The sequence below is a fragment of the Pristiophorus japonicus genome, chromosome 2, assembly GCF_044704955.1.
Source record: "Pristiophorus japonicus isolate sPriJap1 chromosome 2, sPriJap1.hap1, whole genome shotgun sequence".
Classification (NCBI taxonomy): Eukaryota; Metazoa; Chordata; class Chondrichthyes; family Pristiophoridae; genus Pristiophorus; species Pristiophorus japonicus.
The window spans coordinates 193,237,776-193,264,851 of NC_091978.1; positions in this window are offsets into that span (position 1 = coordinate 193,237,776).

Consider the following 27,076-nt stretch of genomic DNA (forward strand, 5'->3'; position numbering starts at 1 on the left):
AAGACGACTGGGTTTGGGACAAAGAGAAAGGGGCGGCCGCTTAGAAGGCCAGGAACCCACCACATTCCAATAAGTTGTTTGCACTGTGTAATCCATGTGAGCGGTCTTTCGTGGCCAATGATGTACCTTTATATGGAGTCGGGGGGACCTTACAACAAGCCAAAGTATATGGGCGAATCCCAACCAGTTGTATATGTATCGAACAAAGTATTCGTAGCAAGTGATGTGTTACCGCACGGGGTCGTGAATGTTGTGCAGCAAGAAAAAGTAGCGGGCGAGCCCAAACGATTGAACATGTATCCAATAAGTTAACCAAGGCATCAGCCTGTATTCATGGGACTAAAGAGACGTAGCAAAGAGTCCCAATACGTGCTCGAGTCAGACAAGCTGCCCATTCCCCAAGTTTGGGAGAGCAGAGGCACCAGTATCGATGCGTTGTTTCGAGAATGCCTAACGCTGTCTGTGCACTGTAACATGATCCGCCGTCAGTTGGCTACCGTTGCCCACCGCCGGGGTGGAAACAGCATAGCCTGCAGATCTACTCGCGGTCATGGAAGCGCTAGAAAGCGAGGGGTCAACCGTAACGGTCCCCCAGTTTAGGACCTGGACCAGCCAGGATCCCACATTACCGCCTGCCAAAGGTGAACTGCTAGACGGGATGTGGCAACCTATCCATCGCAAAGACGACAGACTCATCCCAACGTTGCAAAGTAAGGCAGGGCGGCTGCACACAGTCAGTAGTCCGAGGCCCCCATACTACGGCCCAGGATCCATGGGGACCATTAGGCCTCCCGCCACCACCAAAGGTCTCAAGGCCATGGCGGCCATCCTGGGCTTGCTAGACCTCAGGGTCAGTGACAATAGTCTGGAGCAGGCAGCCCAAATCACTAAACCAAGCACCATGCATGTCACGTAGACTCCCTACAGACTCAGCTATCCCGGGTGCTATGCAGTCACCAGACAGAATCATTCAGAACAGAGTCTTCCGTCGGCCATCAGCAGAGAATGTACCATGATTGCGTGGCCCCTCCACGCGACATCAGAATAAGTGATGTAGACCAGGTTCAGGGCCCCAGTTGGGCTGCTAGCACCGCATTAGCCAAAGGGGGGAATGGAGTGTATGTGATGAAAGCGGAGCGTTGATTGTGAAACCATATACTGGTCAACACGTAAAGCATTTGAACCAGACCAAACTGCGAACTACAGATAACCAGGAACCTCTGTGAAAGGACCTGATTCCCAGCTAACACTAACACAATCGACCTCGCTGTCAACCATGAGGATGAACCCACCACGTCAGGACTTCAACCCAGGCGATCGACCCTGGGACGCGGGGTGCCTGATCGCCTCAACTTGCAAATAACTTGCACATAAGACTTTGTGGGGGAGTGATGTTATGTATGAATGTAAACCTCACCAAAATGTAAGATTTGCCACTAGGGAGCACACCTGTAGGAGACCTAAGGGTCACCTGTGCACCCTGGGGCAATCAGGTTTAAAAGGTGATTCACCATAATGCTTCTGCACTCTGGAGTCTGAATAAAGAGACCAAGGTCACAACAGTTTGAGCTTGCAATACAATCCTGTGGATTTATTCTGAACATAACACTGACCACACTTGATCAGCTCCGCTGAGCAGGCCACATTGTTCGCATGCCAGACACAAGACTCCCAAAGCAAGCGCTCTACTCAGAACTCCTTCACAGCAAATGAGCCAAAGGTGGGCAGAGGAAACGTTATAAGGACACCCTCAAAGCCTCCCTGATAAAGTGCAACATCCCCACTGACCCTGGCCAAAGACCGCCCTAAGTGGAGGAAGTGCATCCGGGAGGGCGATGAGCACCTCGAGTCTCATTGCCGAGAGCATGCAGAAATCAAGTGCAGGCAGCGGAAGGAGCCTGCGGCAAATCTATCCCACCCACCTTCCCCCATCTCATGTGTCGTTGATGAAATTACGTCTGCAATCTCAGTCCAGATGGTTTCCAATGACCAACCCGGGTCAATCTGTTCTCCATTTCGGAGACCAAGGCAGCATTGGCCTCCTCACTGAAACACTTTGTGCGCCTTTGTCCTCCCACCTCTCCCACTTCGCCCACTTCCTCCTCTTCTTCACTCACAACTACCTCCTCCTCCTTAACTTCAATATTCTCCATTTTTCCAAAAACTGAACAAATTTACCAATAACAATCAAAAGCTCCAATAATCTCTCCACCAGCTTTCTCTTCTATTTCTCTCTCTCCCTCCTCTTTCAATCTCTTCTGTGCATGTTCAGATGACCCCTAACTTCCTGAAATGCGGGAAAAGACTGTTGCTATGGAAGCCAGCCTTGCACGACTGAATAAAGCGCTAACGCCTATTTCACATTGCTACGGCTAATGCTCAAATTAAAAAGTGGAAACTAGCAGGTTTTGAAAGGGCCGATATTCTGGCGGTAAAATCAGCACTCAGGCAGTGATATCATCTCAAAAACGGCCATAACAAATTTTGACCCCCTTAATTTATTAAAGTGCATGGGGCGAAATTCGATAGTGCGCGTTTGGGGGTGATAACTTTTAAAAGATTGACGATTTAATGCCCGACGAGACGGTCTGCAAAATTGTAGGAAATTGGGCACTTTTCCCTCAGAAATGAAGCAAGGCGGTATCGGAGGTGCTAATGGCCTTAGTGGACGCTGCAGGGGCACTATTACTGGGGCTGCATTCAATTTCACTTGACTTTCTTTCACTGATCATGAGGTTGCTGTTCATTCCAGTTCTTAAAGCAATGTAGGCAGCACCTGTTCAGTTGACTGAGCTGCAAGGAAGGACTGAGTTGGCTGCTGCAAAGCGTTATGCAAGGAACTCTCAGTTCTGCGACCTAGGGTTGGAGATATTGGTGGGGGCAGAAGCGGGAAGGAGGGAGGTTCTGTTCCCTCCATCTGGGAGAAGGCCTACTCCACAGGTTTTCAGGGCCATGTGGGAAAAGGTGGCTGCAGAGGTGTTGGACAGCATGGTGGTGGATGGATCATTCACACAGTGCGGCAAGAAACTCAATGACCTCACTCGGATGGTCAAAGTTAGTACATGCTTCCACAACTTTCACATACCAGCCTCTGAGCCTCTGTGTGAGCACACTCTGCAAACTAGCACTTATCCCAACAGGTAACGACCAACCATCTGCGCCGACACACTCGCAGACTCATTTCATGCCATGTCTACATTCACAGCTATTTAACCATGGCAGGCATATCTTCCACATATATAACTGGACTCTTACTCACACAGCTTCCTTTCTTTTGCAGGCCAAGATGGCACACAACAGGATGGAGCAGCAGCATACTGGAAGGCAGGGGCGGAAGCTGAACTGAGCCAGTTTTCCCACCTGGAGGAGCAAGTACTGTGGTTCATTGGCCCGCAGGTGGTGGACCCCATGGCCGCCGGAGACATCGAGCCCGCTGGGGACAACAATGGTATCTTAATCCCCTCTTCTCATCCCACTTCTCCCTTAAAGCAGAAGGCCTTATCCATTTCCACCTCCTCATTCTGTCTGCCTTCCTTGTTCCATTCCTACATCCCTGCCCTCACCTTCACGCAACTCTTGTGCTATTTATGCTTTCAGATAATGAACCAGCAGATGAGCAGCATGTGCCTGAGCCCCTCCCCCAACCCAGACACGAAGGAGAAGAACAGGGGGAGGAGGATGAGGAGGAGGAGCCAATCACTGCGCCACTGCTTCTCTCATCCGCAGGCACCTGCTCAGATAATGGCACTAAGTGATCATTAGATAGTTTAGTACATGGGTTTACACTGGGTGATGAACTGGGACCTAGCGGGCTGCAGCAGGGTCAAGGGGAAAGGGAACCTCAGGAGCCATCTCCCTGGAGGGCGAGTTTGCATGTGATTTCTGCTGCACAGGACTCAGATGAAGACCTCGATGGGGAAGAATTCACACATAGGGAGACAGCCATGCACTCCGACATGATAGCTGCAATGGCAGAGGTGCCCGCGAGCCTGTCCACCTCCTGCATTGTACACAGCTCTGCGCACATCATGGAGCCCATCATTGCCAGTGTGCAGACGATGGGGGACTCCCAGACAGATAGTGTGGATCCAGACCTTATGACTCATGTTATTGGTGATGTGGCAGCTTCCATTGCAGCACAGGCAGAAGCAACGCAATGTCTTGGTGCTGTAATGGAGTCAATGGTTGCTTATATGGACGTTCAAACTGCTCTCATACAGTCTCAGATTGATTCCACGCAAGGTCTTGGTGATGTCAGCTGCATGCTACGCAAGCTCTGATTGCTGCCATCGCCGCTAGGTCCACCACAGTCGACCAGGGATCTCACAGTGACTGTGCTCCATCAGATTGGTGGGGGTGCTGTGGTGCTGCCCTGGGGGAGTGGCAGTGGGTCAGTGGAGCAGGAACCTGCTGTCCTTTCTCAGGATGACAGCATTCCTGATCCTAGCACTGCCACTCCACCATTACACTTGTCCCTATCTGTCACCCAGCCAGCCCAGACTGCCGCCTCCCAGCCTGAGGTGGTGCAGTCTGCAGCTGGGCCATCCAGGCCCAGAGCTGGTTGAGGACATCCTACAAGGCCATCTGTAGTCTCTGGCCCTGACACACAGCAGCGTTCCACCAGCCATACTGCACTCACAGCGGAGACACTGTCGAGAAGTAATAGAATCGATGGACAAAACAGGACGAAAAGAAAGTGCCTAAAGTTGATGATTAAATACACTGTTATACATTTTATTGTTGTTTGTTAAATGGTGATTGGAATGTTTAATGTTTGGTATTGTCTCTCATTTTAATGTTGGGGATTTGGTGTGGAAGGGCAAATTGATGTTTTTATGGGAACATCCACAGGAATTGGGAAGAGGGATGGAAATCAATGGAAATGAGCTCTGGTGAGATGGTCGTAGATCTCCCTTGCAGGATCGCGAAGGACTCACTGCCTCCAACTGTTGGTGCTGTAGCTCCTCCTCATCCTCCTGCTCTTGCTCTTTCTCCTGGTTCTCCTGGTCATCCTCATCATCCTGAGCTGGTATGACTATGCCCAGTGGCAATGGCTGGCCCTCATATTGGCCAGGTTGTGCAGCATGCAGCAGACGATGATGAATAGAGACACCCACTCAGGCAAATACTGCAGGACTCCTCCCGAGTGGTCAAGGCAGCAGAACGATTGCTTCAGCACTCTGATGGTCTGTTCAATGATGTTCCTGGTGGCAGCATGGCTCGCCTTGTACAAGTTCTGGTTAGGAGTGTTGGGTTTGTGGAGGCGAGTCATGAGCCAAGTGCATAGAGGACAGTCTTTGTCTCCGAGCAGCCAGCCATGAGCTTCATTTGGGGGCTGGAACAGAGCTGGCAAAACCGGTCTGGCGCAGGACGAAGGCATCGTGGCTGCTGCCAGAATAGCGGGCATTAACAGTCATTATTCTGCGCGTGTGGTCGCACAACGAACTGTACATTCAGTGAGTGGTAGCCTTTGTGATTACAGAAAATCTCAGGATTGTGATGCGGTGCCCTCAAATTGACATGGGTACAGTCAATGGTACCCTGCCCCATAGGAAAGCCCGCTATCCTGACAAAGCCACATGCACACTCATGCTGCTTCTCTATGTTCATGGGAAAGGAGATGTAGTCCCTCCTTCTTCTGTACGGAGCATCTGTGACCTTGCGAATGGAGCAATTGTCGCCAAACTGGAAAATGTTGGTGATGTCTCCTGTTGCTCCCTGGAAAGATCCATTGGCATAGAAATTGAGAGCGATTGTTACCTAGACTATCACTCAGAGAGCTGTCCTCACCCTGGACCACGTCCTTCCTGAAATGAAGCCTTTGCACACTGCTCCTCTCTGAAATTGATGCTCCTCTCCCTGTGCCTCTCCCTGTGTTGGCTCCATGGGCCTCTCCATGGGCCTCTCCATGGGGCGTTCCATGGGCCTCTCGTTGGGGCGTTCCATGGGCCTTTCCATGGGCCTCTCCATGGGCCTCTCCATGGTCTGTTCCATGTTCTGTTCCCTCTCTTAGTCATTGTCTTTCTCTCTAACTCTGTTGATGTCTTTTCCTCTGCAATTGATGTGCATTGTCTTTGGCGAAGCATCCTCTGATGGTGAAGTCGGTGCAGGCGGTCGACAGCCAACACAGACCCCATGAAACGACAGAAATGGTACAACGTCGAAAGTGCCATAAGTGATACAGGAGAAAAGGTAGGAGGCAGAGCAATGGTTTAACAGAAAATTGCTGAGATCGGTCCAGCAGCCACACTCACTAACTTTTAAAAACCAGAAATAATTAATGGCGGACAAAACAAAATTTGCAAGATGGCGCATTTAAATAGCGCTTGCGCAACTGGTTCTTAACTGCAGCTTGACAGCTCAAGCTGTTGTTGTCATCGCCAGGCGCTAAGATGGGTTGCACAGGGCAATTTCACTTCCAGGGCGGTAATGGGATGATGAGCTGGGCAATGACGCACCTCATAGTGCCTCCGCAAAACAACTGCCTAATTCCGCACCAGGCAATTTTCTTAGCGCGCCTGGGCAAAATCTACATAAGAACATAAGAACATAAGAAATAGGAGCAGGAGTAGGCCATACAGCCCCTCAAGCCTGTTCTGCCATTCAATAAGATCATGGCTGATCTGCTCATGGATTCAGCTCCACTTTCCCACCCGCTCCCTATACTCCCTTAACCTGTTAGCGCTCAAAAAACTGTCTATTTCTGTCTTAAATGTTTTCAATGTCCAAGCTTCCACAGCTCTCTGAGGCAGTGAATTCCACAGATTTACACTCCTCTGAGAGAAGAAATTTCTCCTCATCTCAGTTTTAAATGGGCAGCCCCTTATTCTAAGATCATGCCCTCTAGTTCTAGTCTCCCCATCAGTGGAAACATCCTCTCTGCATCCACCTTGTCAAGCCCCCTCATAATCTTATATGTTTTGATAAGATCATCTCTCATTCTTCTGAATTCCAATGACTGGAGGCCCAACCTACTCAACCTTCCCTCATAAGTCAAACCCCTCATCCCGAGGAATCAACCTAGTGAACCTTCTCTGAACTGCCTCCAAAGCAAGTATATCCTTTCGTAAATATGGAAACCAAAACTGCACGCAGTATTCCAGGTGTGGCCTCACCAATACCCTGTATAACTGTAACAAGACTTCCCTGCTTTTATACTCCATCCCCTTTGCAATAAAGGCCAAGATACCATTGGCCTTCCTGTTCACTTGCTGTACCTGCATACTATCCTTTTGTGTTTCATGCACAAATATCCCCAAGTCCCGCTGTACTGCGGCACTTTGCAATCTTTCTCTATCAAAATAATAACTTGCTCTTTGATTTATTCTGCCAAAGTTCACTATGTTGCGCCCCATTAGTGCCTCCCAGAAGCGCTAACGGTTGCCGCTAAAAGGGGAAATTGGCCCCCATGTCTCTAATTGCAAGCAGAGAATTTGGCCTCGAAATTGGATTGCGCTGCATCTGCTTTGCAGGCCTAAAACAAGCATAGAAAATAGAAACATAGAAAATAGGTGCAGAAGTAAGCCGTTCGGCCCTTCAAGCCTGCACCACCATTCAATAAGATCATGGCTGATCATTCACCTCAGTACCCCTTTCCTGCTTTCTCTCCATACCCCTTGATCCCTTTAGTTGTAAGGGCCATATCTAACTCTCTCGTGAATATATCCAATGAACTAGCATCAACAACTCTTTGCGGTAGGGAATTCCACAGGTTAACAACTCTCTGAGTGAAGAAGTTTCTCCTCATCTCAGTCCTAAATGGCTTACCCCTTATCCTTAGACTATGTCCCCTGATTATGGACTTCCCCAACATCGGGAACATTGTTCCTGCATCGAACCTGTCCAGTTTCGTCAGAATTTTATATGTTTCTATGAGATCCCCCCTCATCCTTCTAAACTTCAGTGAATACAGGCCCAGTCGATCCAGTCTCTCCTCATATGTTAGTCCTGCCATCCCGGGAATCAGTCTGGTGAACCTTCGCTGCACTCCCTCAATAGCAAGAACGTCCTTCCTCAGATTAGGAGAACAAAACTGAACACAATATTCCAGGTTAGGCCTCACTAGGCCCTGTACAACTGCAGTAAGACCTCCCTGCTCCTATACTCAAATCCCCTAGCTATGAAGGCCAACATACCATTTGCCTTCTTCCCCGCCTGTTGTACCTGCATGCCAACTTTCAATGACTGATTTATCATGACACCCAGGTCTCATTGCACCTCCCCTTTTCCGAATCTGCCACCATTCAGATAATATTCTGCCTTCATGTTTTTATGCCCAAAGTGGATAACCTCACATTTCTCCACATTATACTGCATCTGCCACACGTTTGCCCACTCACCTAACCTGTCCAAGTCACCCTGCAGCCTTTTGGCGTCCTTCTCACAGCCACCCAGCTGAGTGTCATCTGCAAACTTGGAGACATTACACTCAATTCCCTCATCCAAATCATTAATGTATATTGTAAAGAGCTGGGGTCGCAGCACTGAACCCTGCAGCACTCCACTAGTCACTGCCTGCCATTCTGAAAAGGATCCGTTTATCCCGACTCTCTGCTTCCTGTCTGCCAACCAGTTCTCTATCCATGTCAGTACATTACCCTCAATACAATGTGCTTTAATTTTGCACACCAATCTCTTGTGTGGGACCTTGTCAAAAGCCTTTTGAAAGTCCAAATATACCACATCCGCTTTCTCTCCCTTGTCCACTCTACCAGTTACATCCTCAAAAAATTCTAGAAGATTTGTCAAACAGGATTTCCCTTTCATAAATCCATGCTGACTTGGGCCAATCCTATCACTGCTTTCCAAATGTGCTGCTATTTCATCTTTAATAATGGATTCCAACATTTTCCCCACGACTGATGTCAGGCTAACCAGTCTATAATTACCCATTTTCTTTCTCCCTGCTTTCTTAAAAATTGGTGATACATTAGCTACCCTCCAGTCCATAGGAACCGATCCAGAGTCGATAGACTGTTGGAAAATGATCACCAATGCATCCACTATTTCGAGGGCTACTTCCTTAAGTACACTGGGGTGTAGACTATCAGCCTCCGGGGATTTATCGGCCTTCAATTCCATCAATTTCCCGCACACAATTTCCCACCTAATAAGGATTTCCTTTAGTTCCTCTTTCTCACTAGACCCTCGGTCCGCTAGTATTTCCGGAAGGTTATTTGTGTCTTCTTTCTTGAAAACAGAACCAAAGTATTTGTTTAACTGGTCTGCCATTTCCTTGTTCCCCATTATAAATTCACCTGAATCTGACTGCAAGGGACCTACATTTGTTTTCACTAATCTTTTTCTCTTCACATATCTATCAAAGTTTTTGCAGTCAGCTGTTAAGTTTCCAGCAAGCTTCCTTTCATATTCTATTTTCCCCCTCCTAATTAAACCCTTTGCCCTTCGCTGCTGGATTATAAAATTCTCCCAGTCCTCAGGTTTGCTGCTTTTTCTGGCCAATTTATATGCCTCTTCCTTGGATTCAACACTATCCTTAATTTCCCTTGATAGCCACGGTTGAGGCACTTTCCCCATCTTATTTTTACTCCAGACAGGGATGTACAATTGTTGAAGTTCATCCATGTGACCTTTAAATGTTTGCCATTGCCTATCCACCGTCAACCCTTTAATTATCACTCGCCAGTCTATTCCAGCCAATTCACCGCTCATACCATCGAACTTACCTTTCTTTAAGTACAGGACCCGAGTCTCTGAATTAACTGTGTCATTCTCCATCTTAATAAAGAATTCTACCATATTATGGTCACTCTTCCCCAAGGGGCCTCGCACAACAATATTGCTAATTAGTCCTTTCTCATTACACATCACCCAGTCTCGGATGGCCAGCTCTCTAGTTGGTTCCTCGACATATTGATCTAAAAAACCATCCCTAATACCCTCCAGGAAATCCTCCTACACCGCAACCATCTAAGGGTTCAATATGACAGGCAAAGTATGCTGCCTCATTCTGCTCAGAAGGTGCACCACTCATTATATTGATAAAGGCTGATCCGTGGTGTCTAATGCACGCACCCGAGACAGGCTTTAGGCCATCTTTTTGCATATGCTTGAGCATCCATTTGCAAAATTGTATTGCCTTCCCACCTTCTCCTCCATCTGCAGTGTCTGAAGTGGGCCTGTTTATAAGCTGCCGCACCCTGCATTAGCATTTGCGACTGGGGAAAAAAAATACTGCGCATGCGCAAAATGGCCACCTCCTTTAACAACACAAGCTTCGGCTCGGGCGCACAAAGTCCATTGTGCAACACCTGACTTAATGCCAACGCTCCTCCAACCTTTTTCACCGAAACTTACAGTCGGAGACGGAAACCATTTTCAGGCGCAAATTTTAACATCATCATCGTAAGCAGTCCCTCGGAATCGAGGAAGACTTGCTTCCACTCTTAAAATGAGTGCTTAGGTAGCTGTACAGTCCAATAATAGAGCCACAGTCCCTGTCACAGGTTGGACAGATAGTCGTTGAGGGTAAGGGAAGGTGGGACAGATTTGCCGCACGCTCTTTCCGCTGCCTGCGCTTTATTTCTGCACACTCGCGGCGATGAGACTCGAGGCGCTCAACGCCCTCCCAGATGCACTTCCTCCACTGAGGTTGGTCTTTGGCCAGGGACTCCCAGGTGTCGGTGTGGATGTTGCATTTCATCAGGGAGGCTTTGAGGGTGTCCTTGCAACGTTTCCGCTGTCCACCTTTGGTTCGTTTGCCGTGAAAGAGTTCCGAGTGGAGCGCTTGCTTTGGGAGTCTCGTCTTTGGCTAACTTTAACACCCCACCACGATTAACGCACTGAAATCCAAAAAGCCCAAAATCCAGCCCTTAAAATGGTGCAATTTTGGATAATTCTAACAAGGTGATTGAATTCAATGCTGTCTTGGCAATTGGGATTTTCAATGTAACAAGAATCTCAGAACATGGATAACCACAATGAAAGAGATGAGCAAAAACATACAAGTGTTTAGAGTGTTCAGAAAGAACAGTCAGGACTGGAAAGCAGACGGAGTATGTCTATATATCAGGGTTACCTTAGAAGAAGCATAAAGAAAGAAAGACTTGGATTTATATAGCGCCTTTTATGACCACCAGACGTCTCAAAGCACTTTACAACTAATTAAGTACTTTTGGAGTGTAGTCACTGTTGTAATATAGAAATTGAATAAACTTCTCAATGAGTTAGTCTGCCTGGAAGTGTGTAGTGTAAAGAAACCATAAATGAGTTTTACCTTCAGGTTACAAGAAAGCAATCTATGAAGAGATAAGAAAGGTATCTGAAAACAGAATGATCGTACTAATGGGGACAAATACTAACATGAACTAGAAATTCAACAAAATGAGGGAAGAGATAGATCAATCTGACTGTGGAGTAAAACGCAAGAAAATCTTAGTTGAAACCGAACTGAATACTCATGATTTTCTACTTCTTGGTTGTAGTGGGAGGTCCACCTGCCAAATTGACCGTTCTCTGACCTGATGGTTTTCAGTAATCATGGCACTTTGCATATTCTCTGTCTCAGATCAGGTACAAACAGATATATGTTTAAAAAATACTTCAGCATATGGAATCAATTGCCTCGCAATTAAAAAAAGCAAACCAAATTCTGAGCTACAGAATCAAATCAATTGAATATCACACCAATTTTAAGAACGTTTGCTTCTGGTAGGATTATTGGCATTTTTCTATCTATTAACATTAGATGGAAAATAATGAGACGTGTGCCAGTGATTTCCTGGTAGGCAGTCCTGAAATGGTCTACTTGACTGCTAAGTGGAAGCAAAGCCATGATTTGTGAGAAAGGATACACCTACACCTGTACTATTCTTTGAGACCTTTCTATTAATGTAAAAGAGAAATATATGCCGAGAATTGCCTTGGGCTTCTCTTGCTTTGCCACCATAGCCTCAGCAGGAACCTCGTTATGGTGGTGGAGCCGGAAAAGCTCCACGGAAATTTATGGTGGAAGGCTTGCCAATAACCCATTTCCACACTGTTCAGGGGTTCAGTGGCCATTGCTCCATCTGACTACTTGACAGCATGAAATGTACAATACAGCGGGACCTGGGGGTACTTGTGAATGAGACACAAAAGGATAGTATGCAACTACAGCAAGTGATCAGGAAGGTCAATGGAATCTTGGCCTTCATTGCAAAGGGATGGAGCATAAAAGCAAGGAAGTCTTGCTACAGTTGTGCAGGGTATTGGTGAGGCCACACCTGGAATACTGCGTGCAGTTTTGGTTTCCATATTTATGAAAGGATATACTTGCTTTGGATGTAGTTCAGAGAAGGTTCACTAGGTTGATTCCAGAGATGAGGGGGTTGACTTATGAGGAAAGGTTGAGTAGGTTGGGTCTCTACTCATTGGAATTCAGAAGAATGAGAGGTGATCTTATCAAAACGTATAAGATTCTGAGGGGGCTTGACAAGGTGGATGCAGAGAGGATGTTTCCACTGATAGGGGAGACTAGAACTAGAGGGCATAATCTTAGAATAAGGGGCCGCCCATTCAAAACTGAGATGAGGAGAAATTTCTTCTCTCAGTGGGTTATGGATCTGTGAAATTCGCTGCCTCAGAGAGCTGTGGAAGCTGGGACATTGAATAAATTTAAGACAGAAATAGACAGTTTCTTGAACGATAAGGAAATAAGGGGTTATGGAGAGCGGGCAGGGAAGTGGACCTGAATCCATGATCAGTTCAGCCTTGATCGTATTACATGGCGGAGCAGGCTCGAGGGGCTGTATGGCCGACTCCTGCTCCTATTTCTTATGTTCTTGTGTTCTTATAAAAACTCCCACCTGAAAGATCATTACTTTCCTCAGCTGTATCCCAGTACATTTCCAGTGCAGATTCTGCAGGCTTTCCACTTTCCACTCTCCATCCACTCTCACCTCCTTGGAAGAACTCTTTCACCATTTGCAGAATGCTTCTGTCGTCTGTACTTCACTGCCATCTATTCTATCGACATGTGTGCCCTTGAGACGGTCTCACTTTGGTCCTCAGATTCGCACTACGGTGAACCACAACACCAGCAGCCCCAGGCATATCAGCCACACCAACAATAACACCACCCTACTCTGCAATCACCCGATGCTGCACATAACACAGGGCATCAGCACCCAACCACATTATTACCCGGGACGCCAGGGATACCCTCTCCATGGCCAGATTTACTTGATGCTACCACATAAAGCACCAGGTTGGCACCACCCCATATCAACATCATAAAGAATCCCTACAAAGTCCAAGCCATTCCTTTCACATTCACCACAATTGTGGGGTTGACCGTTACGTCTCACCATTCACTGCAACTCATTGGGCCCAAGTTTCGGCCTCAGTTGCTCCTGATTTTTTGGAGCAACTGGTATAGAACGGAGTATCTTAGAAATTCAAATTCTTGGCATTTAGTTTGCTCCAGTTCGAGTCAGTTAGAACAGTTTCACTTTGGGACAGAATTTTTTTTTCAAAAGAGGGCGTGTCCGGCCACTTACGCCTGTTTTCAAAGTTTCGGCAGTGAAAACTTACTCCAAACTAACTTAGAATGGAGTAAGTGAAGATTTTTGTGCGCTCGAAAAAACCTTGTCTACACTTTAGAAAATCAGGCGGAGGGAATGGTCGGGGGGGGGGGGGGGTTTAAAGGGAATTTTACAAACATTAAACACTTCAGTTTTACAAATAAAGAGCCATCATCAATAATAAATGATAAAAATCAATAAATCAACCAATAAATCAATCAAAAAAAATTAATAAGAAATAATTTTTTTTAAATCAATAAATAAAACATTTTCTACTTACTGACTGCAGCACCGGGAGCCCTCCAACAGCGTGCTGGAATGCCCCCCACCCCACCCCACCCCCAGTGTGTCTCTATCAGTGTCTCTATCTCTCTGTCTGTCTGTCTGTCTGTGTCTCTTATTCTGTCTGTCAGTGTCTGTGTTTCTGACAGCGAGGGGAGGGGGAGGATAGGGGTAGAGGGAGAGGGGGGGGTAGAGGGAGAGGAGGGGGTAGAGGGAGAGGGGGAGCAGGGGGAGGGGAGGGAGGGAGGGATGGGGGAGGGAAGGGGGAGGGATCGGGAGGGAAGGGGGAGAAAAGGGGGAGAGAAGGGGGAGGCGGGGAGAGAAGGGGGGAGGGGGGAGAGAAGGGAGGAGGAGGGGAAAGAAGGGGGAGAGAAGGGGGGAGGGGAGAGAGAAGGAGGGAGGGGGAGAGAAGGGAAGAGAGAAGGGGGGAGGGGGGAGGGGGGAGAGAAGGGGTGGAGGGAGGGGGGGAAAGGGGGGAGAAGGTGGGGGGAAAAGTGGGGGGAAGGAGAGGGGGGGAAAGGAGAGTGGGGGGAAAGGAGTGGGGGGGGAAGGAGAGGAGTGGGGTGAGGGGGGGGGTGGAAGGAGGAGGGGGAGGGAGGCTGAACGGGCCCGGCCCGGCCGGGCCCAAGACTTCGGGTAGGACCCGTCCCCAGCACCAGATTTACAGGTAGGTGGCATTGGATCGGGTCGGTTCCGGGGTCGGGAGCGCGGGTCGGGTCGGGGGGAGCACGGGTCGGGGTTGGGAGCGCAGGTCGGGTCTGGTCCAGTCCGGGGGCGGGTGGGGGGTGCGGGGGGGAAGCGGGAGTTGGGTCGGTGTCTTGGTTGGGTCCGGTCCGGGGGCGGGGAGGGGAAGCGGGAGTCGAGTCGGGTCGAGAGGAAGCAGGAGCTGGGCGTGGGAGGAACCTTATTCACGCAGCCCCAGTGAGGCCATTCGGCCAGGGCTAGGGGCTGCGTGATTCGGTCCCCTCCCACACAGTTTTGGGCAGCTGGAGCTACTGCACATGCGCGGCCACTGTAGCGTGCATGTGCAGAGGTCCCGGCACTGTTTTCAGCGCAGGGACCTAGCTCCGCCCCCTACAGCTCGTGCTGCGCCACGCCGAGGGCCAGAGGACCAGCAGGGAGCCGGAGAATATGTAAGGTTTTTTTAGGCGCACTTTGTGGCGCGAAAAACGGGCGTCCAGGTCGGGACTGCGCCGTTCTAGGCGCGGCCTGAAACTTGGGCCCATTAAGCCAGTTCCAAAGGTACACACAATTCTGTGCAAGAACGCAAAATGTTTAAAATAAAGGTTTCAAGATTTGGCACCGCATTAACAGAAACTTTTCATGAACATTGTATAAAACACCCAAGTGGCTATCTTGCGTGTTGTTAGTTCGTATGATTGCACAAGGATGAGGGTGAGTGTGAGGGGTGGCTAGTGAGATGGGGATGTGATAATAGAAACATAGAAAAACTTAGAAAATAGGTGCAGGAGTAGGCCATTCGGCCCTTCGAGCCTGCACCGCCATTCAATGAGTTCATGGCTGAACATGCAACTTCAGTACCCCATTCCTGCTTTCTCACCATACCCCTTGATCCCCCGAGTAGTAAGGACTACATCTAACTCCTTTTTGAATATATTTAGTGAATTGGCCTCAACTACTTTCTGTGGTAGAGAATTTCACAGGTTCACCACTCTCTGGGTGAAGAAGTTTCTCCTCATCTCGGTCCTAAATGGCTTACCCCTTATCCTTAGACTGTGACCCCTGGTTCTGGAATTCCCCAAGATTGGGAACATTCTTCCTGCATCTAACCTGTCTAAATCCATCAGAATTTTAAACATTTCTATGAGATCCTCTCTCATTCTTCTGAACTCCAGTGAATACAAGCCCATTTGATCCAGTCTTTCTTGATATGTCAGTCCCGCTATCCTGGGAATCAGTCTGGTGAACCTACGCTGCACTCCCTCAATAGCAAGAATGTCCTTCCTCAAGTTAGGAGACCAAAACTGTACACAATACTCCAGGTGTGGCCTCACCAAGGCCCTGTACAACTGTAGTAACACCTCCCTGCCCCTGTACTCAAATCCCCTCGCTATGAAGGCCAACATGACATTTGCTTTCTTAACTGCATGCTGTACCTGCATGCCAACCTTCAATGACTCATGTAGAAAGAGAGAGGGATGGGTTGAGGTGCAAGGTAAGTTGGTGTGAGTAAGGATGTGTAGGAGTAGGGTTGGGAAGGCAGAGTGATGGGGATGTGATGAGAGGCACAGCACGATGAAGGTGAGTGTGGATTTGTACTAATGTTTCGAGCTGCACTGAGATCATTGAAAGGTTTGCGCCACTGCAGCCAAGTCCTCCTGACGACATCCCTGCTTGTGCCCTCCTGTGCAATGTGGAATCAGGCTGCGCTGGTGTCCTGGGGAGGTCTCTTCCGCTCATTAGAAGGGAAGAGTACCTCCGTGCATGCTCTGACTCCCTCCATAACCATAAGTATGAGAGCTCCGCCATTGACGTTGACCGCCACAGATCCACTGAGGTGAGCAAAATCCCGGCCTTCTGTGCTTCCTGCACGAGGACACCTAAATCTCTCTGAACATTAACATTTAATACTTTCTCACCATTTAAAAAATATTCTGTTTTTCTATTCCTTTAACCTGGCAATAGAAAAAAGTGACGCAACTATCAGCAAGATAAAAATAGAATCCATGTCGATAGAGCTAAAAGATAATAAAGGATCAATCACACTAATAGGGGTAGTCTACAGACCACCTAAGAGTGGAAGGGAGGTGGAGGAAGAAATATACAAAGAAATGAGGGAAATGAATAAAACACATAGAATAATAATGATGGGTGATTTCAACTACTCAGATATTAATTGGCCAGAAGAGGTAAGTAAAGGGGATAAGGGAATGGAGTTACTACAATGTTTGCAGGACTTCTTTCGAACCCAATGTGTAAAATGCCCAACAAGGGAGGATTCACTATTGGATCCAGTGGTGGGGAATGAACCAGAGCAGTTAAGAGAAGAAAAAGTAGGGGAGGTCATGCACTTCGGCAGAAAAAAAATCAAAGAGCAAGTTATTATTTAGATGGAGAAAGATTGCAAAGTGCTGCAGTACAGCGGGACCTGGGGGTACTTGTACATGAAACACAAAAGGTTAGTATGCAGGTACAGCAAGTGATCAGGGAGGCCAATGCAATCTTGGCCTTTATTGCAAAGGGGATGGAGTATAAAAGCAGGAAAGTCTTGCTAAATTTATACAGGGTATCGGTGAGGAATATTGCGAGCAGTTTTGGTTTCCATATTTACGAAAGGATATACTTGCTTTGGAGGCAGTTCAGAGAAAGTTCACTAGGTTGATTCCAGAGATGAGGGGGTTGACTTATGAGGAAAGGTTCAGGAGGTTGGGCGTCTACTCAATGGAATTCAGAAGAATGAGAGGTGATCTTATCGAAACGTATAAGATTATGAGGGGGCTTGACAAGGTGGATGCAGAGAGGATGTTTCCGCTGACAGGGGACACTAGAACTAGAGGGCATAATCTTAGAATAAGGGGCCGCCCATTTAAAACTGAGATGAGGAGAAATTCCTTCTCTCAGAGGGTTGTGGATCTTTGGAATTCACTACCTCAGAGAGCTGTGGAAGTTGGGACATTGAATACATTTAAGACAGAAATAGACAGTTTCTTAAACGATAAGGGAATAAGGGGTTATGGAGAGCAGGCAGGGAAGTGGACCTGAGTCCATGATCAGATCAGTCATGATCGTATTAAATGGCGGAGCAGCCTCGAGGGACCGTATGGCCTACTCCTGCTCCTATTTCTTATGTTTTTATGTTCTTATCTTGGCAATAGTGACCATAATATAATATGCTCGAAGATAATAATTGAGAGGGATATAAGTATGATGAAGACTAGGATAGTAGATTGGACAAAAGCTGATTTTGCGGGGTTGAGAATAGAACGTGGGAAAATAAAATGGACAACAATATTTGCAAACAATGATGTCGAACAGCAGTGGGAATTATTTAAAATGGTGTTCAACAGAGTCTGGCAAAAATATATTCTGCTACAAAACAAGAACAAGCTAAACACTAATGAGACATCATGGATGAATAAAGACATATGGGAAAAATTTAGGGTAAGGAAAGAGGCATACATTAAGAGAAGAGAGAATACTAAGAGATTAGGAGAGAAGTCAAAAATACTATTAGAATGGCAAAAAAGAACTGTGAAATTAAATTATCAAGTAACATAAAATAATATAGTAAAATATTTTATAGGCACATAATTTTAAAAAGGTAAGTTGGGATGGGAATAAGGCTACTAATGGATGGACACGATAATGTCACAGGCAACGATAGAGAGATGGCAGAAATGTTAAATAATTACTTTCCTTCAGTGTTTACCAGAGAGACAGAACAGATGAACATGACATCGAATGATGAGATTAGAAATGAGATAACTGAATTTCAAAAAGAATGAGAAATATTATATGAATTAATCAAACTCAAAGAGGATAAAACCTCTGGTCTAGACGGATTACATTTTTAAAATTTGTTCACGGGATGTGGGCATCGCTGGCAAGACCAGCATTTATTGCCCATCCCTAATTGCCCTTGAGAAGGTTGTGTTGAGCCACTTCTTGAACTACTGCAGTACATGTGGTGAAGGTACTTCCACAGTGCTGTTACGGAGGGATTTCCAGGATTTTGACCCAGAGGACAGTGAAGGAACAGCGATATACTCCCAAGTCAGATGTGTGTGTAACTTGGAGGGAAACTTGGAGGTGGTGGTGTTCCCATGCGCCTGCTGCTCTTGTTCTTCTAGAGGTCGCGGGTTTGGGAGATGATGCTAAAGAAGCCATGGTGAGTTGCTTCAGTGCATCTTGTAGATTGTACACACTGCAGCCATGGTGCGCTGATGGTGGACGGACTGAATGTTTAAGGTGGTGGATTGGGTGCCAATCAAGCGGGCTGCTTTGTCCTGGATGGTGTCGAGCTTCTTGAGTGTTGTTGGAGCTGCACTCATCCGGGCAAGTGGAGAATATTCCATCACACTCCTGACTTGTGCCTTATAGATGGTGGAAAGGCTTTGAGGAGTCAAGAGGTGAGACACTCGCTACAGAATACCCAGCATCTGACCAGTTCTTGTTGCCACAGTATTTATGTGGCTGGTCCAGTTAAGTTTCTGGTCAATGGTGATCCCCAAGATATTGATGGTGGGGGATCCGGCAATGGTAATGCCGTTGAATGTCAAGGGGGGCTGGTTAGACTCTCGCTTGTTGGAGATAGTCATTGCCTGGCACTTGTGTGACGCGAATGTTACTGGCCACTTACCAGCCCAAGCCTGAAGGTCGTGCAGGTCTTGCTGCATGCAGGCATGGACTGCTTCATTATCTGAGGAGTTGTGAATGGTACTGAACACAGTGTAGTCATCAGCAAACATCCCCACTTCTGACCTTATGATGGAGGGAAGGTGATTGATGAAGCAGCTGAAGATGGTTGGGCCTAGAACACTGACCTGAGCCACTCCTGCCGTGAAGTCCTGGAACTGTGATGATTGACCTCCAACAATCACAACCATCTTCCTTTGTGCTAGGTATGATTCCAGCTCGTGGAGAGTTTTCCCCCTGATTATCATTGACTTCAGTTTTACTAGGGCTCCTTGATGCCACACTCAGTCAAATACTATCTTATATTGATGGCTTCTAGCTATACTCATCCCCACAAGTAGAAATATTTTTTCTGTATCCATTCTATCAAAACCTTCCACAATTTTAAACACCTCTATTAGGTCACCACTCAGCCTTTTTTCAGGAGAAAAGAGACCCACCCTAGTTCATCCATTCCTGATGTGTATACCCTCACATTTCTTGTATCATCCTTGTAAATCTTCTCTGCACCCTCTCCAGTGCCTCTATATCCTTTTAAAATATGACAACCATAACTGTACACAGTACTTTAAGTGTGGTCTAATCAAGGTTTGATACAGGTTCAGAAACATAGAAACATAGAAAATAGGTGCAGGAGTAGACCATTCGGCCCTTTGACCCTTGGGCCATTCAATAAGATCATGGCTGATCATTCCCTCAGTATCCCTTTCCTGCTTTCTCTCCATACCCCTTGATCCCCATAGCCGTAAGGTCCATATCTAATTCCCTCTTGAATATATCCAATGAACTGACATCAACAACTCTCTGCAGCAGGGAATTCCATAGGTTAACAACATTCTGAGTGAAGAAGTTTCTCCTCATCTCAGTCCTAAATGGCCTACACCTTATCCTAAGACTATGTCCCCTGGTTCTGGACTTACCCAACATCGGGAACATTCTTCCCACATCTAACCTGTCCAGTCCCATCAGAATCTTATATGTTTCTATGAGATCCCCTCTCATCCTTCTAAACTCCAGTGAATAAAGGCCCCGTTGATCCAGTCTCTCTTCATATGACAGCCCAGCCATCCCTGGAATCAGTCTGGTGAACCTTCGCTGCACTCCCTCAACAGCAAGAACATCCTTCCTCAGATTAGGAGACCAAAACTGAACACAATATTCCAGGTGAGGCCTCAGTGAGGCCCTGTACAACTGCAGTAAGACCTCCCTGCTCCTATACTCAAATCCCCTAGCTATGAAGGCCAACATACCATTTTCCTTCTTCACCGCGTGCTGTACCTGCATGCCCACCTTCAGTGACTGATGAAACATGACACCCAGGTCTCGTTGCACCTCCCCTTTTCCTAATATGCCGCCATCCAGATAATATTCCGCCTTCGTGTTTTTTCCCCCAAAATGGATAACCTCACATTTATCCACATTATACTGCATCTGCCATGCATTTGCCCACTCACCTAACATGTCCAAGTCACCCTGCAGCCTCTTAGCATCCTCCTCACAGCTCACACCGCCACCCAGTTTAGTATCATCTGCAAACTTGGAGATATTACACTCAATTCCTTCATCTAAATCGTTAATGTATATTGTAAAGAGCTGAGATCCCAGCACTGAGCCCTGCGGCACTCCACTAGTTACTGCCTGCCATTCTGAAAAAGACCCGTTTATCCCGACTCTCTGCTTCCTGTCTGCCAACCAGTTCTCAATCCACGTCAGTACATTACCCCCCATACCATGCGCTTTGATTTTGCACAACAATCTCTTGTGTGGGACCTTGTCAAAAGTCTTTTGAAAGTCCAAATACACCACATTCACTGGTTCTCCCTTGTCCACTCTGCTCGTTACATCCTCAAAAAACTCCAGAAAATTCGTCAAGCATGATTTCTCTTTCATAAATCCATGCTGAATTGGTTCAATCTGTCACTGCTTTCCAAATGCGCGCTATTTCATCCTTAATTATTGATTCCAACATTTTCCCCACTACTGATGTCAGGCTAACCAGTCTATAATTATCCGTTTTCTCTCTCCCTCCTTTTTAAAAAAGTGGTATTACATTAGCTATCCTCCAGTCCATAGGAACTGATCCAGAGTCGATAGACTGTTGGAAAATGATCACCAATGCATCCACTATTTCTCTGGCCACTTCCTTAAGTACTCTGGGATGCAGACTATCAGGCCCTGGGGATTTATCGGCCTTCAATCCCATCAATTTCCCCAACACAATTTCCTGCCTAATAAGGATATCCTTCAGTTCCTCCTTCTTACTGGACCTATTGTCCCCTAGTACATTCGGAAGGTTATTTGTGTCTTCCTTCGTGAAGACAGAACCAAAGTATTTGTTCAATTGGTCTGTCATTTCTTTGTTCTCCATTATAAACTCACCTGAATCCGACTGCAAGAGACCTACATTTGTCTTCAATAGTCTTTTTCTCTTCACATATTTATAGAAGCTTTGGCAGTCAGTTTTTATGTTCCCTGCAAGCTTCCTCTCGTACTCTATTTTCCCCTTCTTAATTAAACCCTTAGTCTTCCTCTGTTGAATTCTAAATTTCTCCCAGTCCTCAGGTTTGTTGCTTTTTCTAGCCAAATTATATGCCTCTTCCTTGGCTTTAACACTATCCTTAATTTCCCTTGTTAGCCATGGTTGAGCCACCTTCCCCGCTTTATTTTTACTCCAGACAGGGATGTACAATTGTTGAAGTTCATCCATGTGATCTTTAAATGTTTACCATTGCATATCCACCGTCAACCGTTTAAGTATCATTCGCAAGTCTATTCTAGCCAATTCACGTCTCATACCATCAAAGTTACCTTTCCTTAAGTTCAGGACCCTAGTCTCTGAATTAATTATGTCACTCTCCATCTTAATAAAGAATTCTACCATATTATAGTCACTCTTCCCCAAGGGGCCTCGCACAACAAGATTGCTAATTATTCCCTTCTCATTAAACATCACCCAGTCTAGGATGGCCAGCTCCCTGGTTGGTTCCTCGACACATTGGTCTGGGAAACTATTCCTAATATACTCCAGGAAATCCTTCTCCACCGAATTGCTTCCAGTTTGGTTCGCCCAATCAATATGTAGATTAAAGTCGACGATGATAACTGCTGTATCTTTATTGCACACATCCCTTATTTCTTGTTTGATGCTGTCCCCAACCTCACTACTACTGTTTGGCGGTCTGTACACAACACCCACTAGTGTTTTCTGCCCTTTGGAATTCCGTAGCTCCACCCATACCGATTCCACATCATCCAAGCTAATGTCCCTCCTTACTATTGCATTAATTTCCTCTTTAACCAGAAATGCCACCCTGTCTCCTTTTCCTTTCTGTCTATCCTTCCTAAAACCTGAATACCCTTGGATGTTGAGTTACCTGCCTTGGTCACCCTGGAGCCATGTCTCCGTGATGCCAATTACATTATACCCGCTAACAGCTATCTTGGCATAACTTTACCTACTTTTTGATTCTATACCTCCAGAAATAAACACTAGTGCTTGGTTTGCTTTTTTTAATGGCCTTGCTGTTTCGCAACTTTTAGTGATTTGCACTCCGAGATCCCTTTGTTTCTCTACCCCACCTAGACTTGCACCCTTCAAGTAATAAGTGACCTACCTATTCTTATAACTCATACCTCACATTTATCTGTGTTGAACTTCATTTTCCAATTATATGCCCATTCTGCAAGTTTATTAATGTCCTCCCATAATTTATTGCAGTCCTTCTCAGTATTAACTATCCCCCCAAATTTGGTGTCATCCACAAATATATAAATTGTGCTTTTGATTTTAAAGTCTATATCATTAATATAAATTGTGAACAACAGTGGGCCCAGTACTGATCCTTGTGAAACACCATTAGCACTGTGAATAGCTATCTTTTACCCCACCTCTCTGCTTTGTGTTTTAAAGTCAGCCAACTTTCCATTCTGCTACTTGTCTCCTGACTCAGCATTCTCTGACCTTGTTCATCAATTTATTATGGGGTACCTTATCGAATGCCTTTTGAAAATCTAGATAAATTACATCTATTGCATTACAAGTGTCTACTCTCTTTGTTACCGCTTCTAAAATTTCAACGACGTTGGTCAAGCAAGACTTTCCCTTTTGAAATCTATGCTGACTAATCATTATTATATTTTTGGTTTCGAGATGTTCTTCTATTTTCTCCTTTCGTAGTGATTCCACCATTTTTCCTACCACGATGTTAAGCTGACTGGTCTATAATTCCCTGGACATGTTTTATCTCCCTTCTTAAATATAGGTATTATGTTAGCTATCCGCTAGTCCTCTGCAACTACACCTTTTTCTAGCTAATTCGTAAATATGTATAGTAATGCCTCTGCTATCTCTTCCCCAGATTATTTTAAAATGTGTGGATGCAATCCATCCGGACCAGGGGTTTTATCCTCTTTGAGTTTGATTAATGTATTTAATATATTCCCTCTTTTTATTTTAAATGTACTTATCTCATTACTAATTTAATCATCTGGAACTTCTTTACCCAGAGAGTGATGAGAATGTGGAACTCCCTTCCACAGGGAGTGGTTGAAGCGAATAGTATAGATGCATTTAAGGGAAGGCAAGATAAGCATATAGAAACATAGAAACATGGAAATTTACAGCACATAAGGAGGCCATTTTGGCCCATTGTGTCCGCGCCGGCCGACAAAGAGCTGCACGGCCCCTGATCAGCAGCCCTGCGACACCTCTTACACTGAAACCATCTACACTCCACCCCAACCGGAGCCATGTGATCTCCTGGGAGATGCAAAGATTAACACCCAGGCCAATTTAGAGAGAAAAAATTCTGGGAAAATTCCTCTCCGACCCATCCAGCCAATCGAAACTAGTCCAGGGGATCACCCTGGCCGTATTCTATTCCCTGCAGTACTTACCATTATATCTGCGCCGTCCAAAAAAAGATCATCCAGTCTAATCCCAATTACCAGTTCTAGGTCCGTAACCCTGCAGGTTACGGCACTTCAAGTGCCCATCCAACCATCTCTTAAAATGGTGAAGGTTTCTGCATCCACCACTCTTCCAGGCAGTGAGTTCCAGATCCCCACAACCCTCTGCGTAAAGAAGCCCCCCCCCCCTCAAATCCCCTCTAAACCTTCCACCAACTAAAACTATGCCCCCTCTTAATATACCCCTCCACCAATGGCAATAGACCCTTACTATCCACTATATCCCCTCAATATTTTGTACAGCTCAATGAGGTCTCCTCCCAACCTCCTCTGTTCCATTGAGGTAGAAAGGAATAGAGGGTTATGCTGATAGAGTTAGATGAGGAAAGACAGGAGGAGGCTTGAGTGGAGCATAAAAGCCGGCATGGACTGGTTGGGCCAAATGACCTGTTTCTGTGCTGTATATCCTATGTAATCAATCCTATGTAAAGTTAATTAACTCGCATTTCCCCACATTACACTCCATCTGCCACCTTATTGCCCAATCACTTAACTTTTCTATATCCCTTTGCAGTCTCTTTGTGTCCTCCTCACAGCTTACTTTCCCACCTAGCTTTGTAACAGCTTACTTGTTGAGCTGCAGGCACAAGTAGCCACACGGGATTATGATATAGCAGCCATAATGAAGACATGGCTCAAAAAAGGGAAAGAAATGGGCACTTGCTATTCCGAGCTAAAAGGCATTCAGGAAAGATAGAGCAGGAAGAAATGAATAGGAGATGGCAGTATTGATCAATTATACTGCTGCAGCACTCAAAAGGGATGATGTACTTGAGAGTTCAAAGACTCAGAGGGCTAGAAATTCAGTGCATTTGCACCTCCCAATACAGGGGCACACGCCTTACCACCCGGGCGCGACTCTGGCTACAACTCCCGCTATATTCGGCTGGAGTTTAGCGGCTGCACCTGGAGATCGTAACGTCATAGCCGTGTGCATCGCCCCAATTCGAAATTGGTTTTTGAACCCTGCAGCTACCTCGGGGGATAACACCGACAGCTTCAGGGGTCACGTATTGGGTGACTGGCTGCTACCAGGATGAAAATTAAAGGTAAGGTGGCCGAGTGCAGAAATAAAAACGTATCTTTTTGCTGCCGCTTCAGATGCGGTTTCTTCACGGGGTTGTGGCCGTGATTGCACAGTCCAGCACTCTGTATTGAGTTGCTGCAAACACTGACAAGCACTGCACAAAGGTGCACAGCTGCACCCAGGCTCTCCCATGACTCCCTCCAGATGCTTATGGAGGGAATCACAGCATGCAGGGAGGGCCTCTTCCTTTCAAATAGACGGAATTGATCTCACCAGGACACCAACACAGCCTGGTTGCACATTGCATAGGAGGGCACAAGCAGGGATGTCATCAGGAGGACCAGGCTGCAGTGGCACAAACCTTTCAATGATCTCAGTAGATCACAAAATGTTATTGCAAAGCCACACTCAACCTCATCCTGCTCTGCGACTTATCACATCCCCATCGCTCTGCCTTCCCTACTCTACCTCTGCACATCCTTACTCTCACCAACTGACCTTGTATCTCCACCCGTCCCTCTCTATCTACATTGTCACATCCCCATCTCACTAGCCTTCCCTCACGTCACCCTCATCCTTGACCAATCATACCAACTACCCGCATGCAGGGGTAGGCACCAGGGTGTTTAAGCCAATGTTCATATAGACTTTCTGCTAATGTGTTGTCAAACATTGAAATCTTTATTTTGAACACTGTGTGTTCTTGGACAGATTTGTGGACACCTTTGGAAGTGGCTTAGTGAGTTGTAGTGAATGGTCAGAGTGAAGGTTACCCTGCACAATGGTGATGGGTATGAAAGGAATGGCTTGGATATTGCAGGGATGTATGGTGTTGGTGTGGGATGGTGCCAACCTGGCACATCATGTGACAGCAAGGGTACACAAAGTGAAGTAAATGTAACCTTGGTGAGGCCATCCCTGGCCTTCTGGGCAGCAATGTAGTCGGGTGCTGATGGCTTGTGTCCTGTGCAGCATCAGGTGAATGCAAAGCAGGTTGGTATTGTTAGTGGTGATGCTGGTATGTTAGTGATGTTGGCGTTGGAGCAGATCATGGTGGGATTCTGAGGACCGAGGTGAGATTTTGTCAAGGGCACCGATGCTGCTGGAATAGAGTGCAGGTGAAGTTGAAATGACAGAAGCGATCTGTCAATGGTGAGAGAGGTTGCTTCAAGGAGGTGACAGTGAATAGAGAGTTCACTGCAAACACTTCCAACCTGCAAACAGCTCAAAAGTTTCTTCCAAATCCTGAAGGCTTCATCTTTTGAAATTGTAAAGTGAACAGCTGTGAAATGTTAAATTTTATACCACTTCTGCAGCTGTCAACTTGCCAAAGCAATGGAGAGTCTGAGAACCTGACTCCACTTTCCCGCCGTGTTCTCTGAGGGATGGCAAACACGTCAAAAAGTAGGTAAAATTTTAAGTGCCTGCTTTTAATCCTTGTAAATAGTACTAAACTGTCCGTTAAGTACTTTAATGAAGTGGCCCGCCGCTTGGTGTCGGATCTGCGATGCGCCCGCAGACCTGACAGCTGAGATACTGACAAGGAAGCGGGTTCATAGCGGGATCCTGACCTGCTGTCACTCAGGGCGATTTGACAGTGGGCCCGCCTACAAACCCGCACTCACAGGAGTGCAAATGTGAAGATCATGGGATTAAAGGGGCAGTGGCTTTGTGGATATGTAATTGGCTAAGGGACAGAAAGCAGAGAGAAGTAGTGAGTGGTTGTGTTTCAGACTGGAGGTAAGTTGCAGTGGTATCCCGCACTGGGACCACTGCTCTTTTTGCTTTGTGTTAATGATCTAGACTTGGGTATACAGGGCATAGCTTTAAATTTTGCAAATGGCACAGAACTTAGAAATGTTGCAAACAGTGAGGAGGATGGTAACAGACTCCAGGAGGA